Consider the following 10,716-nt stretch of genomic DNA (forward strand, 5'->3'; position numbering starts at 1 on the left):
CATTCCATCAATCACGAGGCCACTCTTGTCCCGCCCCCATATCCCATCCACAAGACAGACTGTAGATCGAAGGTTAGGTGGCTGGATTGGTTTCCCACTCCCTCCCCTGGAAGTTTTGCCCAGTCACAGGAGATGGTCAATTCAGGCTACCCACTTGTACTAGCAATCTTAAGTGGGGTCATTCTTGTAGATTCCTGGGAGACTGCTATTTTTTTTCTCAGAATAGGAAAATTTATTACTGTGCTTCCACTGTCAAAATTTAGGATCTTGGTCTTTCCTTCTTGCCTTTGTACAGGGCCAAAAGGGACACATTGGCTACTTTAACAACCTTAAAGCGGACTCCAGGGATATCACCTACAGCATGACCCTTTCGACCAAATCCAGCAACCAGAACTTCATCGTTTTCCTCAATGAAGTTCAAGAAACCATCATTGGGCACGAAAGCTGTGATCTTCTTGCCGTTCTTTATGAGCTGCACCCTGACACACTTCCTGATAGCAGAATTTGGCTGTTTGGCTTCAACTCCTACTTTTTTCCAGCACGATTCCCTTGGCATGAGAGGCACCTCCAAAAGGATTGGCCTTCAGGGCTGTGCCCAAGTGGGCTTTCTTGTATTGTTTATCATGCCACTTCTGGTCCCGTTGGTGGCTGCGGAGCTTCCTGGCAGTACGGAGACCACGATACTTGCCCATCTTGCCGACGCCACGGGCCCCAGAGAAAGAGAGAGCCGACGCCTGGGAGACTGCTTTGCACCAGGTTTTTAATCTGACCCCAAAATGACCCTATTTCTAATCATCTCTTTCAGTACTCTCTCCTTCTGTCCCCCAATTTGATTGCTTGAGTTCCCATCCCCAACCACCCCCCATCCATTCACAAAATCTCTTCTATTCCCTCTTCTTAGGACGATCCAGGCACTCCCCTCGCTTGTCCCAGGTAACCCTCCGTTTTAGCTAATCTCTCTGGGTCTGTGGATTGTAGCATAGTTATCCTTTATTTTATAGATAATATCTACTTATGAGTGATTACATACCATGTTTCACTTGGTATTTCTTAATAAATGGCTGTTAATTTGAGTCATGGTTTCTGTGCCTTCCCTTCTGAATCTGAGCAGCCTATGACATCAGTGTAGGTGACTGTAATCTCCAAGGCCAGTGAAATGAGTGCTCCCTTGCATGTCTGGACATTTAGGTCAGAGTTCTAAGTTGCTCAGTTAGAAATAGAACCATTCTGTACCAAGCATCATGCCAGGATGCTGAATGTAAAGGACCCTTTAAAGAATTCTAGTACTCAAATTCTTAAAGTCTCTGAACCAAAATTGAAGGAAGCAAAACTGCAGTCATCCATGACTGAGTTCCTACCAACCTTTATGCCTTTGTAACAGAGGCCAATCAGCATGGATAAGAGATGAGTGGTCCCAATGTGACCTATTGTGATACCTGATCTACAGAAATTATTAGAAAAATTGCTTCTATGTTGATAAATTTGGAGAGTAATCTGAAAATTTAGTCACAACACTAGAGAAAGCCATTTCCCTACATTGGAACTATGTGACTAAAAGAAAATTTCTCCAAAAAAAAAATAACCAAAGTGGTACCCAAAAGGTAGCAATAACAAAACAATATTTTAATTTTAAATTGTGCCTTTGAGTTATAATATCCAAGACCCACTCTAAACTTAACTATTTTCCAAACAATATAACAGTTGGAAACTCTACCATACAGTAGAGTATATTGAAAATCACAGAAAGAGAGAGAACATAATCTAAGAAGGGACTCTAATGTCATCAAGTGACATTGAATTTTCAAAATACACTCAGACTTAGTTCAACAAATAATTGTTCCCAATGTAGTCAACTCTCACCTTCTTTCATTATAAAATTAACAGCATTTTTACTGCCGTGAGCATCTACATTTCACTCTTCCACTCAAATGCTGCAAGGACAGAAAATGAACAGAATAGATTTTTTTGTGTCCTGTTACGAATGACTTTTATTTTATATATTTAATGATCTTTTATTTTTGTCCATTCCCCTTTGAGATTACAAAGAGTATGTGGGAGACTCAGTGCCAGCGCCCTGAGAACAAAGTCTATCCTGGGATTCCTAACAGAAAGAGAGTCTAATGCTCCACATCGAGAACACAATTTCATTCTTGAACCATTTTCATTCTTTGTCTAAAGATTTTATTTTCTGAAAGATGTCCCTATGTTTACACTTTCACAGTAGCAGCAGCAGCAGCAGCAGCAGCAGCATTCTACCAGATGCTTGAAAACAGCTTCATGTACTTAGTCTATCATTAGTTTTCCTCTTCTGTATGGTATGTCCAATGAGGCATGCAGATATAATACGGTGTTGGAAACCAAGAGTCCTGGAAGCTTGACACACAGTCAGGCAAGTGTCCCCTTATGAATCTTTCTTTTGAAACAAAGTTGAAAATTATGAACTTTTTCTCAAGTCTTGACATTGTCCTCGAAACAACACATTTAAATCATTCCAAGGGTTTTGTTTGCAATTGTATCAATATCCTATGTATTCTCTGAGACCCAAATTACTCAAATGGTTGTCACTTGATGCAGTATGTAGTTTGAATAATCTGTCCTAAAACTATGAAGGTAACACCCATAAGCTTTGTACTAGAAAACAAAATGGGGTCCTTTTTTTAATTAGCTTTTTTTTAAAGATTATAATTACATCACTTTTCCTCTTTTTCCTTCCTCTAAATCCCCATATACCTCTCCTTGCTTTTGTTCAAATTCATGCCCTCTTCTTTACAATTAATTGTAAATAAATATATATTGTATATGTAACAATTGATACTATTATATATATTATAATATATATATATATATATTGCCTAGCCTGTATAATGTTACTTGTATGTATGCTTTCAGGGTTAACAGCTGGATTTTAATAACCAGTAGGTAGGCTCATTTGGTGGAAGACTATGTCTCCTGCTCCCAACATTCTTTGGTTGCCTATAGTTCCTTGTGGAAGACTAAGGCATCATAAACTTTTCCCTGTACACATGAACATGTCTATTGGTGTCATCCATGTTCAACTCATGTGTCAGCAGTCAAGTTATCCTCTTTTTTGTACTAACCATAAAATGACAAAGCTTTAGATGTTATCATATGTGTTTTCTAAAAGATAGAAAATGATCTTCTAATTTTGTTTATGTCATATAGGTGCCATTTCCTTTCCTGGGGAAAAGTAATGTCTATTCACCCCTGATAGGACACCCATGTACTAAAGGAAAGAAATCCTAGTCAGTTTGGTGGACCTATATGTTTTGTTGGGGGGGGGGGGTCAGAAGAGCAATGGTGAAGCATCCCTAACAAGAGCACAGATGACTCAGAAGCAGCTGACTGTTGAAAAGTGCAACTTCACTATGGGTGATGACTCACAAAACCACATCCCTGGTGTCCTCAATACCAGGCAACCTTCCACACTATACATACTCTAGGATAAAGCTTTTTTAAACTTTGTCTCTCCTAATCACTTTACTCAAGACATTTTACATGATGTTGAAAATATAGCCATACATAATAGATATGCAAAACAATATTTACTGATAAAGCTTAAAGAGATCTATTCCAAAATAATTCTTTGACATCCATACAATTTTACTTTTGAAAAAAGATAAAATATATTTACATACTAATGAGTTTAATGTTGTTTATTTCTGTATTAAAACAATCTAATTTTGGCTGAATATCTGACACTGCAGGGCAGGAATCTGTTCAGGACATAGAACATCTTCAAAGCATTTCAGAGTTGGTTGATGTTTCGATTTTATTCTACAATCATCAATGTTGAGACTATCACTTCTCATAAATATATAGTAAAAACAGTAGAAGTGTGCTTAGGGCCATCTAGAAAAACTATTGGGAAAGTCATTAAATATTTTTTATGAAACTCAAATAGCAATTTTTGAAATCAAACATTCTAAGGTAACTCAATCCAAAGGTATACTGTACTATCTGATGAGAACATTCTGACAGATGACAGGAGGAAAGTATTAAGACTTTGTTTCCATAGTTAAGCTATTATGTTTGTATAAAATAAGGAAACTGTGCCAACAATGAAGAGACTGCAGTTGATAACAGTGATGCTGACTTATAGCTAAGGTGATGCAGGGAACATTTGCTGGCAAGACATGGCGTAAGGTTCTTGTGGGTTCAGAGCTGTGATTGCAGGGAAGTACCACAATGTAACACATCTTTAATTCACTTGTTTGATTTTGGGAATTAATTTTTGATTGTTACAAATGTTTAACTCTTAATATTTGCCAAATTTGCCAAATGGCCTTCCTCATTAGATTACGTGACACCATATGGGATTGCCACCTCCAATTTAAGAAGCTGAAATTCCTCACACCTGCACACCCTGCACAGCTGGTAAGAAGGGAACGGCTGATCTTCCCTCCTTCCTTCTAGGGGGAGTGTTAACACCACTGCTACTACCATCTTTACAGACCTAGATGAACGGTTCTGCTTATTTCATGCCATGACTACAGCGAAAAGTATCATGCAGTTCTGTTCTGTTTCACGAGAGTAATGGTCTTTCAGGCCCGAAGGATACAGATTCTCAACAGCTGCAAAAAAAAGCATTACAAAGCTTTGTGTTTTCAGTTTTCACAGTAACTTTTTATAAGTTGGAAAAAAGCACACAAAATTTTTATTAAGTCATTAAGGCATTTTATTCATGGCATTAGGAGTTTTGCATCATAATAAGCTTATTTCTTATTATGATTTAGTTATCAATCATTATTTAGTTTCATTTCCTTGTATATTTTAAATTTTTCTAGTAGTTTTAAAAGAGTTTTATGTCTCTCTACAGAAGGAAGAATTTTTCAAACATTTCCTCAAAGAAATTACTTTGTGATAAATATAACTAAGGTGGAATTGATTCTCTTTGAGCTAAATGGTATTTGTATGACATAGTTTAAAACTAGACTGAGTTCCAGGGTATCAGTGTCCTTGGGATTTGTGGTATTATTTAGATATTCACTAAGCTCATCTTATTAACATTACACCATTTAAAAAACACAGTATATTATATATTTCATGGATTGGTTTGTTTCAGAAAATAAAACTAAGTGAATTATGAAATGGATGTACCATTGGAAGACTTTCTAGTGGGTTCTTATAACAGTTATTGTGAGCACTGGGCACTCTGGAGACGAGAGCACAGGTAAAGAGGCAGCTCTTTGAGTTGAGCATCCTCATAACAAAGGTGGAGCTGCTTTAATGGAGACAGTGCCTAAAGTAACAATTGTGTGTTCTCAAGGCAAAGGCCCTGACTGTCAAATATAATTTATAAATCCCTCAGTTTTTATATATATATAAATATATATAATTATATTATAATTATATAATGGTATTATATAATTATATAGCATATAATATTTAATATGTATATAAATAAATTATAATTATATAAAATATAATTATAATATATTATAAAATATATTAAATTATATAAATACTTAATATATAAATTATATATAAATATGATTTAATATAATTATATAGCATTATAGGTACCAGACCAAGGAACTGAGTAAGACTATTTTTTTCTCATTCATAATTATGTTCCTTAGCATCTAGGTCAATATCTTGCATGAAAAAAAAATGGTGCTTAGTAAATACTCATTGGATGAATGACAAGTTTTTTTTTTTAGTAATGTCTTTGAGCATTCTATGCCTAGATAACCGTATAGCCATTGCCCGAGAAATTCTCCCATATCTATGAACACAGCCCCAGGTGTACATTCTGTGATATAGAAAGATCTAGTATATGCTCGCTAAATAAAGTATACTAATCCACTAAATCCTTCACAGATATTAATTTTCATACTCCTCATAATAGTAGGAAGTACATATTATTACCCTGATCATTTTGTGGATGCAGAAAGACACATTAAGCAATTTTTAGTTTCACAAAGTCCAGTTTAAAATTGTCAAGGACAGGTCCACACCTCCAGTAACTTCCAGATTCCAGCGTCTTAACTATCAGAACAGAAAATAAAGAAAATGATATCATGATAATGCAATAACACTGGAATTTTGTATCGCTGTTGATGCCAAGGAGGTGGCTATCAGTGCCTGGGAATGATGAAAATGTTAACAAAGCAGGGATTTTCTGAGTTAAGAAAGGGATGGGGAGTCAGCAACAGCAGGTATAAAGCCTCTGTATCTCTGCACCAGCCTGTGTACCGGGGAGAAACTACCCATTAGAAATCTAAACTGTGAAGTTTTCATTTAGCATAAGTTATCTCTTTGGCATTTTCTTGATAAAGGCAATATTCATAGGAAGGCGGGCTTTTATCTTTGTGAAGTGGATGGTTTTTGCTGATGTTCACAAAATGAATTAAAAACTAGCTGGAAAATGTGTCATGATTTTTCTGCTTGGTTTCCTAGAGTTTGTTTTGGCTCTGAACTCAGAGCAGCCTAAAACTGTAAGCTGATCACTCCAGGGACCACCCGTACATCTTACAAGGTTCACATCTGCTGTTCCCAAACCTCCCTCCGAGACTATGCCCAGACCCAAAGCAGCCATAAGGAGCTGATAGGAAGGAGTAGGAAGAAACTTGGACCATTGCGTGCAGTGACGTCAGAGAATAGGAGTCACCAGAATGAGGTGAGGATAAATGAAATGCCAGCTGATAGCAAAAACTACCTGTTTCTCCACCATGATTCCATCCACAGGCTAGAGCTCCTTCTACTCCTGCCAACCCCTATGCAAATTTAAGACGTGGCTTAGTTTGCAAACATGTAGTTGCTGAGCTTGCAAAGAAATGAAGAAAAATGGTGAAAACCATCTGCAAGTATGTCCGTCAACAAAGACCATAATATCAGTTAACGCTTATGAGTGAAAATCGGAGCTCAGCCAACAATGACCATAATATCAGTTAACGCGTAATGAGTGAAAATCGGAGCTCAGAGGGCACATAAATTTTATGTGACCCTGGTCCTTGCCAAATGATGTAAGGAGGAAATTGTATAATCAACTTTATACCTCTGCAATACTTAGGCTCTTTTCACCCAAGAGATCACTTGTGTTGAGTATTTCTGACAGCAGAATTTAAACCAAATCTGGCCAGAACAAAGCATCTCAAAAACATCTCAGAAACTGTACCATAAAAACAACACATCCTGAGAGAAATGTTTTGTTCCCCTTTGTACCATATAATGTCAGTCTGTAGTCTCTTCGAGAGGAGTAATGTTGCACATTTATCCTTTAGCTGCCTGCGGAAGAGAGAGAATAAAACATGTGCACATATCAAGCTGACCCACAGTTCTGCAAAACTCCATGAGGAAGCCGTCCCAGCAGGATTGCCGCCAACACCAAGCTCTGCCTAAGATCAGGGCACAGTCCTCTGTCAAGGAGAGCTGTGGAAAAATTGAGATATGAACCTGGCTGAAATGATACAATGCATCACCAAAACATTAAGCAAATTTCAACACTTTGTCATCTTGATTTTGGACAGTATTGTATTTGGCAAAATACAATAAAAGAAAGTTTTTAAAAACTCACATGAGCAGAGAAGACTGCTTTCCATTCATCGCTTAGAACTGTTGAGACAAGCCCTGGTTACGGCAGTTGTGGAATTCCTCTTAGATCCTGGAGATATCATCCAACATTGTGGTCTTCACCTTTACATTGTTCCTACAGACTCCACATAAATATTTTTCTGTTATCTGTTTAGTTTGGACAGGCTAGCCTTGAACCCAAAATTATTCTTTTCTTAGCCCCCTGGACGCTGGGGTTGCAGGTGTGGCATCACATTCAGTTAATAACTTGTTTTTGGAAAAGTGACACACATGTAAACTTCCCTTTTTATCTCTCACAATATATAGTACCTGCAATAAACCTATACAAATTGGTTGAGTATGTCAATTACTGAGACCCCAGTGGGAAATAAAGCCAGCCAAACCTCTGCACCTCAGAGGAACATAAAATGTTCTAATTTTTAAAACAGGTGTGATGTCAAGGCTCTGGCATTTCCTGCTTTAAATTTTTGATTTTATTGGTCCATGTCAGTTATTGCTGTAGGTAATGTTTCTTATCGTATATAGTTTATATGGTATAGCTATCTAGAAAGAAAAGTATAAACCAAGATGAGATTGTAAAACAGCTGAGTTGAGAAATGGGTATTTTACAATGCCTATGGAAACTAATAAGAAAAAAATGCAAAGATGACCTCATTGATATTCATCTAGTAAAAAAACCTAAAGTTTTCAAGACCACCAGTCTCCGAGCAGACATTAGCCTGTATATCTTTAACTATGGAGATAGTATTAATTACCAATGCCTTACAGTATTTTTTAAATTTCAAATTTTTATTCTCACAGATTTACAGTCCAAATATAAATAAATAGTCTGTATTACCATTCAGAAAATTATCTACTCAAACATTTCATTCTTTCTTTCATTCAACAAATGTTGGTAATATATCTAACCTACTACGTTCCATCCAGGTAATATAGGGCATGAATAACACAAGAGTGTACCTTACGAAGAGAGGACAAACAATAAAACAAATACAGTAACAATATCAAAGTTCCAGGACCAAAGAAAACAGGGTGATGGGAAGAACTGCCTGGCAGAGAACAGGACTCCATGGGCAGGGGCACGTGTCAAGAAAGGTGTCTTTGAAGATATAACAACTGAGCAGAGGCCTGCCTCACAAAGATGAAGAGGAGTCAGTACTCATCAAAGAAGCTTATTTTACAGTATATGTGATTAATATTGAGAATGAAAATTGGTCAACGTGCACAGAATAAGAGACTATAGAATGCTCTACACCTTTTAAATGGAACATGATTATCACACATAAATACCCGCAATGCCCAGTAATCATTGCAGAAGAGGAAGCAGGAACATTGTGACAGCCAAACGCTGTTACAAAAACAAGTAAATAGTGGTTTTTTGTTTGTTTGTTTGTTTTTACTTTTAGAAAGTAATTTTATAAATTATAAAAGTTTCCAGTTCCGCCCCTCCTCCCAACACCCTCCCACTCCCCCCACTCCCTCTCCTCCTCCCTCTACATCCCTAAGAGCAGTCAGGGTTTCCTGCCCTGTGGGAAGTTCAAGTTCCTCCCCCTCCCTCCAGGTCCAGGAAGGTGAGTATCCAAACAGACTGGATCCCCAAAATCCAGTATATGCAGAGGAAATAAGTCCCAGTGTCATTGTCAATGGCTTTTCAGAAAGACTCCGGGCCAGCCACATTCAGAGAATCCGGCCACATTCAGAGAATCTGGTTGGATCACGTCCTCGTTCAGTCCCAGTCCAACTGGCCTTGGTAAACTCTCAATAGATCCGTCCCCTTGTATCAGTGGGTGATAGCATCCCTCGCAGTCCTTATTTCCTTTTTCATTTTCTTCGTCCTTCTGCTCCTCATTTGGACCTTGAGGGGCTCAGTCCGGTGCTCCAATGTGGGTCTCCGTCTATATCGCCATCCATCGCCAGATGAAGGATCTATGGTGATAAGCAAAATATTCATCAGTATGGTTATGGGCCAAGGCCGGTTCAGGCACCCTCTCCTCTGTCCAGAGAACATCTGGGAATCTCTCCTGGGATCCCATATATAATCAAGTCTCCTGTAAACCCTAAAATGACTCCCTTAGTTGAAATATATTCTTCCCTGATCCCATATTCATCCTTCCTCCCTCCCCCCCATCCCGGTCAACCGAGCTTTCCCCATTCCTCCCCTACTCCCTTCTCTCTAACCCTCTCCCCTTCCAACAGCCCTCCCACCCCACCCCCATGCACCCGAGGTTACCTGGGACTCTTGTCTATTTCCTACCTCCTGGCGGATAGCTAAATAATCTTCATCAGGTTCATCTTCTTATTTAGCTTCTCTAGGATCACGAATAATAGGCTCAAAGGCCTTTAATTATGGTTAGAATCCACTTATGAGTGAATACATACCGTGTTCCTCTTTTTGGGTCTGGCTTACCTCACTCAGTAAAGCGTTTTCTATTTCCATGCATTTGCATGCAAAATTCAAGATGTCATTGTTTTTTACCGCTGAGTAAAACTCTAATGTGTATATGTTCCACACCTCTTTTAACCATTCTTCTATTGAGGGGCACCTAGGCTGCTTCCAGGTTCTGGCTATTACAAATAGTGCTGCTATGAACATAGTTGAACAAATGCTTTTGTAGTATGATAGGGCATCTCTAGGGTATATTCCCAAGAGTGGAATTGCTGGGTCCTGAGGGAGGTTGACTCCCAGTTTCCTGAGAAACCGCCACACTGATTTCCACAGTGGCTGCACAAGTTTGCATTTCCACCAACAATGGATGAGTGTTACCCTCATTCCGCAGCTCTCCAGCATAGGCTATCATTGGTGTTTTTGAGTTTGGCTATTCTGACAGGTGTAAGATGATACCTCAAAGTTGTTTTGATTTGCATTTCCCTGATCGCTAAGGAGGTTGAGCATGACCTTAAGTGCCTTTTGGCCATTCGAAGTTCATCTGTTGTGATTTCTCTGTTCAGATCAGTACTCCATTTTTTAATTGGGTTAATTAGAGTTTTGGTGTCTAGTTTCTTGAGTTCTTTGTATATTTTGGAGATCAGACCTTTGTCTGATGAGGGGTTTGTGAAGATCTCCCAGTCGGAAGGTAGCCTTTTTGTCTTACTGACAGTGTCCTTTGCTTTACAGAAGCTTCTCAGTTTCAGTAGGTTCTATTTATTCATTGTTTCTCTTAT

The 10,716-nt window shown here is 38.3% G+C and overlaps 1 pseudogene; it reads right to left on the reverse strand.

Moving 5' to 3' along the window:
* Nucleotides 1-208: 208 nt before the first annotated feature.
* LOC148119517 (small ribosomal subunit protein uS12 pseudogene) lies at nucleotides 209-728 on the reverse strand (annotated as a pseudogene).
* Between the last annotated feature and the right edge of the window lie 9,988 nt (nucleotides 729-10,716).

Source organism: Myodes glareolus, chromosome 16 (genome assembly GCF_982192425.1).
Source record: "Myodes glareolus chromosome 16, mMyoGla1.1, whole genome shotgun sequence".
NCBI classification, from domain to species: domain Eukaryota; kingdom Metazoa; phylum Chordata; class Mammalia; order Rodentia; family Cricetidae; genus Myodes; species Myodes glareolus.